At 41.0% G+C, this 13,277-nt stretch overlaps 1 long non-coding RNA gene across 1 annotated transcript; it reads left to right on the forward strand.

Moving 5' to 3' along the window:
• Nucleotides 1-420: 420 nt before the first annotated feature.
• On the forward strand, nt 421-11,442 carry LOC141374089 (uncharacterized). The gene is made up of 3 exons (XR_012380667.1): nt 421-851; nt 2,679-3,760; nt 11,359-11,442. It is a non-coding gene; the product is annotated as an uncharacterized lncRNA (long non-coding RNA).
• Nucleotides 11,443-13,277: the final 1,835 nt, after the last annotated feature.

Consider the following 13,277-nt stretch of genomic DNA (forward strand, 5'->3'; position numbering starts at 1 on the left):
TTCAAGTTCCATCCTCACCCACATTTTCAACTTATTATTTAATTTAATTTCCATGGACAAAATTCTAAATCCCCTACCTAAATTGCAACTTACCTCTTTGCTGTCTGATTAGACATAACAAATTCAGCACCCTCTTTATAGGTTACTTTTTTGTTTGTTTCAGCTATCTCTCTTCCAGGGTAATTTATTGAGAAAAAAAAAACTTCTCTGCCCTAAGGAGTTATCTTTCTGCTGGAGACAGCTAAGACATGTATATAAATCACCTATAAAAAAGGGCAAAAACAAAGATGACTGTTAAAGCATTATAAGCACATTTCTAGAAGATCACTGTGGTTGGCAGAATTCCAAGATGGTCCCCATGAACTTTGCCCCCAATGATACTCGTGTTGTTCTGTTATCTTCCATGGCAACATGTAACTACAGTTGCTAATCAGTTGACCTTTAAGATAAGGAGATCATCCAAATGAGCCAACCTAATCACACGAACCCTATAAAGAGAGGGAGTTTCCTCTGGCGGCTGGCAGAAGAAGTCAGGGATCTTGGAAGCTGGGGAATGAATGTGAAGGTGCTGTCAAGATGAAGGGACCCTCAGCACAAGGACCTGAGAGGGACTGCTAAGCGGTTGAGAGTGTCCCTATGTGACAGCCACCAATGACGTAGAGACCTCAGTCTGATAACCAGAAGAAACTGAATTTTGCCAACTATCTGAATGAGTTTGGGAGTGATTCTTCCCCAGAGGCTCCAAATAAAGAGCCAGGCGGGACTGACACCTTGATTTTAGCTCTGTGACAATCTAAGCGGAGAGCTCAGCTGAGCCTGCCCCGACTTCTGACCTACAGGACTATGGGCTAGTAAGTGGTTGTTGCTTTAAGTAACTCTGTGGTAATTGGTTGTGCTGCAGTAGAAAATAAATACAATCACATAGATAAAATTCCTACCAAGCCCAAAGGCTCAATTTATTAAACTAGTAGTTAATATATATATCTATTAATTATGTATAAATGATATATATGTATACGTATGTATATATACATGAAGTATAAATGAAGGCATCTTCAAGGTAGGGAGACCTCCGAATATAAAACCTAGTGTTTTATGGACTTTCCTGTTGGAATCAGGAAGTGAGACTAAGCCTAGGAAGACGTAGTCTTGCTTGAGTTAGAGAGAGTTTAGGAATATGGGTAAAAATGTTTAACAGGAAAAATTTCAAAGGCCCACAGAGTTTTCCTCTCTTGGCAGCTTTGCCAGAAATGTCTATGCCATTTTCCTGATGGCATGAAGCATTAAAAGGAGATGTCTTCTAGGTCGGGCATTTATCAGTGAGAAGCATTTTTGTGTGTATTGTTTATCCAGCTGGCAAGTTACCTAGCAAGACTCTTGAGAATGGAGTTCAGGGCAGGTGAATGCTGGTAGGGAAGGTCAGGGAAAGAGAAGATGAGGGCATAGGGGTGCTTCCTGGGGGCAGGTAGAGATGGGGACTACACTGAGAGGCCCTCTACCTCGGAATCATGCAGAGGGAGGGGGCACAGCAGCAAAGAGAAAGAAAAGTACAAGAAACATGATGAAGGAGGATGTGTGAGTCCACTGGCCTTTTGTCCAGAGCTAGCCCACACCCAAAGACACATGAGCGTAAAACCTGTCTGCCTTTTATTTTCCCCATGAAAGCCCATGTATAAAGGAAAGGAAAGAAGGTTCTAAAACAACCACTTTTATGTTGTCTGCATTTCTCCCCTTATCCTTTCTGAGAAGGAGTAATGACCTGCCTCTGCAATGTCTTTAACTCATATGGCACTTTAACTTTTTCAAAGCACAGGCTGTACAAAGATCTTTCATTTCCTGACTGGACATGAGGATGAAGTTTATAGTCTTTTTATTGCTATTATTTTGACATTTTTATATACTTGTTCCCACATAGCATAGAACATGTTACCCCCTATAATTTCTTTTATATACTACTTGACTTAAAGATTGTTTCAAACCTTCTTGCTTCTAAATCATTTTTATTTTTAGGCAGCCAGAACAAGGGCAAGGTGGTTTTTAAAAAGTACCAGAGTGTTCGAGTTAAAGGTTTTTTTTTTTTTAATTCCTTTCTTAGGTTCGCCTACCTAAAATGATACCAATGGTTTGTAAAGAAATGAGACAAAAGATATGTTGAGTTTTATCTTTTCTAAGTGCAATTGTTATTATATGATAAATATACTTAATAAGTATATATTTAAATATTCATTAAGCCTTCTAGATTAGCTTAGCAGATAATAATTTTGAGGTATTTTCCTGAAAACTTGTTTTTCATTAGCTATTTTTTTTTTTACTAAGATTTAGATTGGACACTATATCTAATGAGCTCATCACTGGTGTTTTTAATAAGTGATAACAACAATTAATATCTGTGAAATGTCCTTAGTGCAACAAGAGTTTTATAGAATCTCTGACATGGCAAATTTCTACTCACAGTCTTATTCAAGGACATATTATTCTATACCCTATCATCTTAAATGGTGAGAAAATGACTCAATTTTGCAAAATATTTCATTCCCAACTTTTAACCTTAGTAACCCACTAACGTGTTACTTTGTAATTTTAATTAAAGATCTTCATCAATCTTTACTTAAATATAGTTTTTGTTATAAAAACCCTAACTAAGAGTAATGATTCTGAACGTATACTTTTCATAACAGGAGTGTAAGTTCCTCATCAAGCACCAGGCACTTCAGCTGTTGGTTCCTCAGTGTTCAGACCTAAGGTCTCAGGTTTGGAGTCCTTGGCATCCAGGGCTCCCGCTGTGAAAAGGAAGGAGGAATGTAAAGCAGTAACCTTTTGGCTCTGTATTCATTATGTTGCCAATGATTATGTACAGACTTTTCTTATATACAAATACTGATACTGAATGACCATTTAAAGAGTTTCATGAATGGAACAAGCCAAGTTCTCTAAGAATGTGGGAGAAAGATGGTTTAGATGAGGAGGAAAATAGAAACAATTATTAGAAATTATTACCAGCAACTATATGCCAACAAATTAAGCAATCTGGAAGAAATGGATGCATTCCTGGAAACTTATAAACTACCAAGACTGAAACAGGAAGAAATAGACAATCAGAATAGACCAATAACCAGCAAGGAAATTGCGGCAGTAATCAAAAATCTCCCAAAAAACAAGAGTCCAGGACCAGATGGCTTCCCAGGGGAATGCTACCAAACATTTAAAGAAGAAATAATATCTATTCTACTGAAGCTGTTTCAAAAAATAGAAATAGAAGGAAAACTTCCAAACTCATTTCATGAGGCCAACATTACCTTGATCCCAAAACCAGACAAAGACCCCATCAAAAAGGAGAATTACAGATCAATATCCCTGATGAACATGGATGCCAAAATACTGACCAAGATCTTAACCAGTAGGATCCAACAGTACATTAAAAGGATTATCCACCACGACCAGGTGGGATTTATTCCTGGGAGGCAAGGGTGGTTCAACATTCATCACAAATCAATCAAAGTGATAGGGCACATTAATAAAAGAAAAAACAAGAACCATATGATCCTCTTAACTGATGCATTTGACAAAATACAGCATCCTTTCCTGATTAGATGAGGAGGAAAAAATAGAGTCATTGCCATAAGACAGATCACAGAGCTGATCTACCTCTGACCCTTATCAGAGAGACCTTGGACATTTTATTACTTAACCTTTCAGATTTTGGTTTCCTCATCTGTAACAACAGTGTCAACAACAATAATTGTTATTATCTATAAGGAAGGTAAGAATTAAACCTCCTGATATATACAAACTGATAAAAAATATTGTTTCACTTTTTCTTAATTTGTTGCCTGTAACATCTCCAAAAGAAAAATTAATACTAAACTTACTTATAAAAAGATTCATAGGCCAAAGCATGTGTATGATTCTCGTCAGGCTGCCATACAAACTCTCATGGATGGGGTGCCTTGAACAATAAATATTTATTTTCTCACAGTTCTGGAAGCTGGAAGTCAGAGATCAGGGTGCCAGCATGGCTGATGTCTGATGAGGTGTCTCTTTCTGGCTTAAAGATGTCTGCCATCTTGCTGTGTCTTCATACGGTGGGGAGAGAGAGAGCAAGCTCTCTGGTGTCTGTTCTTACAGGGGCACTAATCCCATGGGACCAAGGCCCCACCCTCATTAGCTCCTCTAACTCTGATTCCCTCCCAAAGGCCCCAGCTTCAAATGCTATCATATTTGGGGCTGGGGATTCAGCATATAAATGTTGGGAGGACATAAACAATCAGTCCCCAATGACAAGTTTTGATCCCCATACCAAGTAAGGTGACAGCATGAATGGGGAGAAAGGAACACATATGGAAGTTCTTCCAGGTGAAATTTTGATATAACTTATTGATGAGCCATGTACATTGTTATTTTCTAAACCCCAAATTAAAGCACAATTTCTGATCCATGGCATATTTTTTGAAATAGCAATGACTTGGGTTGCCAATAATAGCTAAGCCACTTGGTATCTTAATCAGTGAGGGCATTTGATTATTTTACATCTCAGTGAGTTCAAAGTAGGTAGTTCCAGGGGCAATCCCATGACTCAGTGACATCTCTAGAGACTCGGGTTCTTTTCCATCTGTTCCTTGACTATTCTCACCGAAATTGCTTTTATCCTCAAGGTCACATGATTGCCACTACAGTTGGGGCATAATGTTCCAACACCAGTATTGTATGCAAGAAGGAATGGGTGAAACCAAAGGCTTTTGTATTATCCCACAAGCTTTTCCAAAAGCCTCTTTTGGGCTCATTAGCGGGATCTGGGTCACATGCTTACTCACTCCTGGCTGAAAGGGAATCTGGGAAAGCAAACCATTTTAGTTTTTCAGCCCCTATGGTAGAAGGTGGATCGGGATAAAGCTGGGAGGGGTGCTGAGAATTACTGTTGCATTAATCAAATAATAATGTTACCCACTGCCTGAGAACAGGACAGAAACTGAGATGCTTTTGGAAACTGCTGCACTTCTACCACTGTAGACATGGGGGCTAAAATAGAGCATTTCCTGAGATGCCTGCAGTCTGGGGCATCATGGTGATAGCATTTATAGAAATCGTAATGTTGTTGAGAAAATCAGGCCAGGAGTTTTAAATACTGTTTTTTCTCCCAGGCCTGTTCTAGGAATAGTGAGATAATGATCTCTTTGATATGGCTGAGAATCTTTTGTAGAACCAGGGTTGGGCAGTGTCCCTGGGAGCTTCTCTTCTGGTATGGAGTCCTCCACCACTTCCTTACCTTTAGGGAGGAACAAATCTTCCTATGTGTTCATAGTAATTACCACTACAAGACATTCTGGAATCTTCTCTTAGAAAAATAGCCCTGTCAAAACCAGAATGATAGTTACGTATTATGTTATATGGCACCTCAAAAGATCTCCGAACCATGTTTTTAGTCATTTCTGACTACCATTATAGAAGAGACGTGATTGTAGAAATCTCTTTTACTAAACATTGGGAGAATAAACTATCTCACATTCAGAGCTGTGTCACTGGATCATTATGATTCAAGAAATTACAGGTCAGTTTCCTGGGACTAATGACCTCTGTGGAACAGAGTAAGCATGTCAAGGAGAACAATGACATATTTGATTTGTGGTTTTTGTGTGCACTGGCATTTTTGCTTCCTGTTGCTTATAATAATCGTACACATGCAGTTAGTTAGTTCTTAGAAGTTGTAAGTCAAGAAGCCGTGTACTAACATTAGCTTAATAGCTGTGAAAGCCTTGAATTGAGAGGCTATTTTATGTAAGTGGAAGGGGTGGGTCCTCCTCCTTTTTAATTCTGAAGGAAGCCCACATTTTCTAAGTGACATTTGAGTGACAGGAAGGCATGATGCTGTGATATCACAGTTCTCTTCCTGTCTGTGTCCTGAAACCAGTGCTGTTCTGTGATGCCTGGAAGTGACTGTTCATTGCTGGACAGAATTTTCCTGTGTGTGGGCCATCGTGACTTTCACAGTCAAAACACAGTGACACAATCTCAACACTGCAGCAGATCTGCCTGATTGTCCCTCACCTCTAGGTAGGCATTACTCCAATGTGAAATGTGATCAGCTAGACTCGTGAGGCCTTTTAGAAGGTTCGAGATTAACCGACCCAGGCCTCACAAATCACAGGAGCTATCAGCCTAACAAATCAGGAGAAGTACCCTTAGATTTTCACCATAGCTCCTGAAGCTAGTTAGGGAAGACAAGAAGCCATAAGTTTTCACCTGAAAGTCTGAAAATTGAATTCCTTTATAACCTTAGGAAACAACCGAGTAGGTTCTCCTCTACCATTTGTATTATTCTGCAAATAGCTGCAGAACGGGATCATGACTCATACTTCTAAGGCAGTGGTTCTCACACTTCAACATACACGAGAATCCTGGAAGGCTGGTGAAACTATAGACCGTTGGGTCCATTTCCAGAGTTTTGCTTCCGGAGGTCTAGAGTGGGGCCTGGGCATTTTCATTTGTATTGAGTTCCAGATGCTGCTGGCCCAGGGGCCACACTCTGAGAGTCATTTCCTAAAGAAATTATATGGAATTCTAGGTCTCCCCATATCATATGTTTTTGGTTGAGTCTGAGTTACTAACGTTTACCATGGTCTGAACTGCTTTTTCTGATGACAGCGGGTCTAAATTATTCACACACTTTAATTGTGATTCAGCACTGGGAAAAGAGCTCTGGCAGTTTGGCCCTGGCTGTGCTAAAAAAACGTCAAGGTTGCATTTGTGCCCTGCGTGAAACCTCGCCCAGCTGAGGCTCGGCGGCTTCACCCCAGAGAAGCTGCAGGAAGGCGGCTTGCACACCTATCCGGTTAGATGGTGACAGGAGCATCACACAGATGCTCTCCACAGCTCTGGATAAGAAAACACATTTCCTCAGCTCAGTGACAGGGTTTCCCATACATCTTTGAATGGAGTTTGTAGGAGAGATGGAGGGCTCCCAGGGAGGTGTTGCTGCCTTTGAGCTCTCGGTGGTACAGCAAATTACATTTTTCCATAGGTTACATTGACTTGATTTGAGGGGGGGGTTGCATTTCCATGTGAAGCACAGTTCCTTCCTGGGGCAAAGAAACTGCTCCACACACCTACCACTGTTTTTTATAAGAAGGGATTGATTTTTCTGTGAGTGTGTGTGTGTTTAAGAAAACCTCCAACACCTTAATTACAGGTTTCTTAATAGCACTGTATGAAAACACCCAGAGCTTATAAGCATTTATATAATCAGGGTCCTTCGAGTACCTCTTACACAGCTTTGTGATCTTTGAGGTTTTTTTTTTTTTTCTCGTTTACTTTGCTTAACTTAGACGAAATTCATTTTCCATCTGTGCCACAAGTTTCCTGTTAAAGTGTCTGAAAATTTCTGGCTGGGAAAAGCATGATGAGACTCTAGGTTTTCAATTCTACTGATTTTCTTTCATATGCACCTTTCCTTTTCATGTCTGCCGCTCTCTGTGGAGAGGGCACACTTTGTCTCTGAAAATGAAAAGAACTCCACTTGATGCTGCAGAGATAAAAATGATGGGTTTATCATTAGAAGTCAGTGAGTGATCAACTCAAAAACCTTAACTAGGAGGGCATAATTAATCCTCTCCGAGTTCCGTACTTCACATCCCAGTTCCTCTCTGAGAGGGCCATTCTGGTGGAGTTTGAAGGAGGGCGTGGATGTCTGCCATTACTTCAAACTCAGAGGACTACAGATGCCTCCTCTGAGCAAAAATCATTTTCCTTAATAACCAAGTAGGATTCTACCATCATCAGGCACAGTGACTGACACAGAATAGGGGCTCTTAAGTGACTCAGGAGTGAATGAATAAATGAATTTCATTCATAAATAGAGCTAAGCCCTTCTTGAATGTAGGAATACATTCACATTATTATACCTCAGGGGTTAATGAGTTCCATAAATTTACTTTCTGCCTTGGAAAATATTCTTTTCTTTTCCCCCTTAATGGTTTCTTTTCCAGAGGATTGTCGAGTGAATGAGAGCCTATTTCTAATATTCTGGGAGTTGTTCAAAATAAAAAATCTCGATGCATGTATTTGTTATATTTTGCTGTGTAAAAAATGACCCCCAAAGTTTATCAGCTTAAAGCAACAAACATTTATTACCTCGCAGAGTTTCTGGGGTCTGGCTTTGGTTCAGGGTTTCTCATCAAGTTTCAGTCAAAATGTTCTAGGACTGCAGTCATCTGAAGGCTTGACTAGGGCCAGAGGATCTGTTTCCAAGATGGTTCATCACAGGGCTGTTGGCAGGATTCTCAAGTTTCACACACATCTCTGTAAGGAACTGGAATGTCCTGACATGGCAGCTAACCTCCCCATAGCAAATAATCCAAGAGAATGCAAGCAAATGAGGAAGAAACCACAATACCTTTTGTAATCTAAAATTCTGGATTCTGAAGCCTTATACCGTCCTCTACACCTGGTTTTATTTCTTAGAAGTGAGTCAGAAAGTCCAGCCCATATTCTGAACGAGGAGAATTAGGCTCTGTCCTTGAAGGGAGGGAGGGCAGCAAAGGATTTGTGGACATATTTCAAAACCACTGCAATGAACAATGGAATTAGGAGACAGAAGTACTTTTAGCATATTTAGTGTCTGGCAAAATTAAGCAGCAGATGTATAAGACCTCAATACTTTCTGCTAACACTGAAGGTGTGCTACCGGGGTGGGGGAGGATGACGTATTTTGAAGTTGGAGGCTGCTTGTTGGCCCCCACGCTTTGCTCAGGTATGGTAAAGCATATCTAGACTACACATCTAGTCAATGTTTGAATTCCTTCTACCAGCCTCTGCCTGGACCAGGGAAAGAAAACGTTCTGCTTCCTGGGAAAGCCCAGTATATTTGAAGAGAACTTTAATTAAGCATATTCATTCATTCATTTTGTTCATCCATTCAACCTTTACAAGCACCTATAATGCGTCAAACAATCCTAAGCCTATGGTATACAAGGCTGAGTAAGACATCTATTTCAGAGAGAGTGAAACGTAGCGGAAGAGAAAGTCATTAAAAAAAAAAAAACTAACCAACTAACATGAAAGGCTTTTTGTACATATTTCATGTAGAAGGAACTAGGGGTCACAGTAGAGGGAAGTAGTAACTTTTCCCTGGGTGGAGGTTGGGGTGGGAGAGGGCGGGAGGAGGATGAAGGAAATTTGACAAAGTAAGTAACCTTTGAGTGAAGCCTTGAAAGACAGGGAAAAGTGCACCAGGGAAAGGACGGGTAAGGCGATTCCAGGTAAAGCCATGGCATGGGCAAATGTACAGAGGCAGAAAGCCATGTGGATCCACCCAACACACACCAAATACTGTGCTCCAGGTGGAGCCACCATAGAGGAATGGAACATGGGGCTGGGAAGGCTTTCTATGGTCCGTTGTTAAAGGTCTCGTACATTACGCTATAGAGTCTGAACCCGATCATCAGTAGTCTTCAAAGTGGTATAAGTCTATACTGGTGAATGATCTACTGCACCAAGGGAAGAAAAATGTTGTGGACTGAATGTTTGTGTCCCCCCAAAGTCCATATGTTGAAACGCTACCCACAGTGTGATTATATTCAGAAGTGGGGTCTTTGGGAGGAAAGAAGGATGAGCTCATGAGGGTAAAGCCCTGATGAATGGGCTTCGCGCCTCTCTGAGAGTAGTGAGAGAGCTTCCTTCTGCTCTCTGCCTGTCGTGTGAGGACACAATGGGAAATCAGCAGTTAGCAACCCAGAAGAGGGGCCAGCCCAAGAACTTGAATGTACTGATACCCTGATCTCAGATCCAGAACTATAAGAAATTAATATTTGTTATTTAAGCCATCCAGCCTATGGTACTTTGTTACAGCATTAAGGCAGACTAAGACAAAAATATTAGAACTTCTATTGATGCTTATTTATTTCAACAAAGGAGGAAGACATTAAACCTTGTTAATATATACTGTATGAATGGAGACACTGGTCTATTAGGCAAAAGCTTTTTTTTTTCATATAGTACAGATATTTCTGATATAAAATGAACAGAACTCCAATGCGTGAGCACTTACAGAGATAATGACTCTACGAGTACAACTCTGAGTGATCAGGAGGTGGGGGGACTACCGACTGCATACTGCGGTGCAGTGTGCACACTCCACAAAGACATCCCACAGAAGGGGAGTGAGAGTTAAAGTCTTCCCTGAGTACCATGGTCCAATCTAGTGTAGGTCTGAACCAGTCTAGGGAAGGGTACCTTTTTGCAATTCACCCAAGTCCCAGTGTGTGCCAGTAAGGGCTCTGGCAGTGGTTCCATTCACTGGGACAGAGATCGAGGAAGAGTAGGTTAGGGGTGCAGGGAGAACCTTGAGTTTGACTTTAGGCATGTTGTCTTTCTTTGTAAGGGACAGACAACTGGGATGTCCTAGTGGGGACTGAAAATATGGATCTAGAGCTCAGAGTAGAGATGATGGGGAGAGCGAAGAATTTTGGAAATGAGTAGAGAAGGTTGTCACTGACGTCTTGGCATGGTTCAGATCATGGGCAGCCATGCAGCTTGAGGATATCCTGGAGGCAAGGATAACTTAACTGAAGGGGCAAATAGAGGAGAGGAATTAGTGGAACAAGAAATAATCAAGGAGACAGAAAGAAAGCCAGGAAGGGGGGCATCCTGGGAGCTGTGGGAGGAGAGAATTTTAAGAAGGGAATGGCCAAGGGAGAAAAGATCAAGTAAATGAGAAGAAAAAATTTTCTATTGGATTTGGAATTAGGAAATTGGTGATTCCTGTTGAAAGAGTCATTTCTCCAGAGCAATGAGTGCTGATACTTGATGAAATGATTGAAGAATGAAATAGAGGGGGGAAAATCAAAATTGGAAATGTGAAATATATACATTATTTAAGAAATTTGACAAGAAAGGAAGGCTAGAGATTAGGTCCACGTGAACTCTTTAATATGCCTCGGGATTTCTTTGAATGAATGTCCGTCTCTCCAAGCTGAATGTTCAAGGTGCAGGTGTATCCACACAGGTGAAGATGCTCTCTTCCTCCCACTAGATTCTCCCTCAGGTGCTTCTCTACATTTCCGCGTGTCCAAAGTTGACGCTGTTTGTCAGATGTGTACACAACATGATTTTGTGCAAAGGCTGAACAATATTTTCCATTTTGTTTCTAATTCTCATTCTAGTGACAAGTAAGCTCATTTCCCTTTTTGACTTTAGCAACAAAATGGACCCACGTCCTTGGGGTACTTTATAATGCAACTTCCTCGCTTTCCAGAACGTGCGTGCATGTACTCTGCACATAAAAGATGCTAAATATTAATTATTTGGACAGATCATGTGAGAGTCTATAATTTTATAAGTAATTTTTGTTCTCTTTTTTTCTTAAAGGTCTTTCCTCTTGAGTTACCCAACCAGAAGATCAAATGTCACATTATGTCCCCTACAGAGCCAGTTGTTTAATGTACTATTAAACTACCTAAAAACCTTTGTCTTTGTATCCTTGAAGGAATTTTCTCTTCTGCACTCCCTCTTCCTGAGCATTTATAAAATATGTTAAGTAGCACTTTTTCCTGGAGACTCTGCCACTTATGCTTTACTCAGAGAAGCATGGTTTGCCTATACCTTGATTTCTGTCTCAAAATCTGTATTTCTTAGCAAAACATTTGCCTTAATGGGTCCCCACTCCAACTCAGGTTATGTTGTTTTAAATGATCTCTCAAAGTCTTGTTGAAGTTTGTTAAAATATGGAAATAAAGCAAGTTGCCTATCATCTCATATTTTCATGCCTAAAACCTTAGAGCAGTCTGGTGGCTCTATGAGGAGTAATCTCCTCTGATAGAAACTGTATTGTTTTATTTGTGATATGTACTTAAATGTTCAGTTATTCTACAGTTTATGGTATATTTTTGCTCAGTTTTCCAAGGTCCATCTGCCAGGGGCCTCATCAACAAGGGCAGGATGCCATTTTGATCAATATGTACACATTCCAGCTATAAATTACCTCAAAATGCTTGGGTGGGTGCCTACAATTTATTTCCATTTGCCAATAAGGTCTAAGGGAGTCAGGCTAATAGACTCACTGGAAAGAAACAGAAAGAAAGAGGAAAAGAGCTGAACTGAAAAGGAAAAAATCTTCCTGCTCTCTAAATTTAGAATAAATCCATTACCATTTTTTTGTTTTACCTCAATTAAATTTATCCCTCTGAACCCTCTAGTCTCCAAAGAAATCTTAGAGTGTGGAGAATTCCTCCGTTAGTGGACTTTAAAAGTTCTTATGAAATGTATAGTCCGTGTGATCAAGGAATCTGAGTATATTGGTAGTTCATTATTATAATGGCGCTTGTGGGCATCAGGACTGATAATGCCTGTGTTTAATGGTATTTGTGGCTTGCCCCTGGCTTGCAATTACCTGCAAAGTGTAGGGACTGGATTGAAAGCGTGATTGCAGCAGCCCATTTTAAGAGGTGTCCTACTGGCTCCTTGATGATAATTTGACCTACAACGTGTGTGTGTGTGTGTGTGTGTGTGTGTGTGTGTGTGTGTGTGTGTGGTGCACTGCCATTTCCTCATTCTTCCCAAGCAGTAAGAGGAAACTTCCCGGGGAACTGAACAATTCAGATAATAGATTTCTTCAGTATTGGCCCTTCTCAGTCTCCTGAATATTCTCGCTGAAGCAGCCATTGGTAATCCTGAGCCCACCCCTGATGCCGGAGCCACCCAGGATGGCGGGGGGGGGGGGGGGGGGGGGGCAGGGGGCAGGGCGCTGAGCTTGCCCGTGGCCATGCCTGCGGAAACTGGCACGGAGGTGTCTGGTCTCAGGGGGGCTTCGTTGTCCACGGGGCTCAGCCTCGGTCCAGAGCTGCAGCTGATTCACCGATTTGGTATTCATTTGTCCACGGTGAATGAGGTAGCAGCTGTTACCTCTTTCCACTCTTAAAAAAAAAAAAAAAAGAAGAAGAAGCCCTGCCCAGCTTGGATAACAAAGCAAGGTTACCCCCACCACTGATGGCTGAAATATTCACGTGGCATCTACCGCGAGTTGGCTGTGAACAAAGCAGACGCGGGACCTCGGGCACCCGCGGCTGTGCTGTCTGGAGAAAGGTAGTGGCGCCGAATACACAAACCTCAGGCCTAAGACCCTCCTTTTTGGAGCGCAGCAGTGGGAAGCTTATGGCTCTCGTTCTCTGTTTGATGTGTTGCTTTAACAGTTTTCATTATTCTATTTCCACTTAGAATGGAAATTAATTAAAATGCCTTCCAGTTATTAACAGTTCCTATGTTCCAAAGAACCTTTTTTTTTTTTTTTA

Source organism: Callorhinus ursinus, unplaced genomic scaffold (assembly GCF_003265705.2).
Source record: "Callorhinus ursinus isolate GAN/ISIS: 27379988/994484 unplaced genomic scaffold, GSC_fseal_2.0 scaffold1, whole genome shotgun sequence".
Lineage (NCBI taxonomy): Eukaryota > Metazoa > Chordata > Mammalia > Carnivora > Otariidae > Callorhinus > Callorhinus ursinus.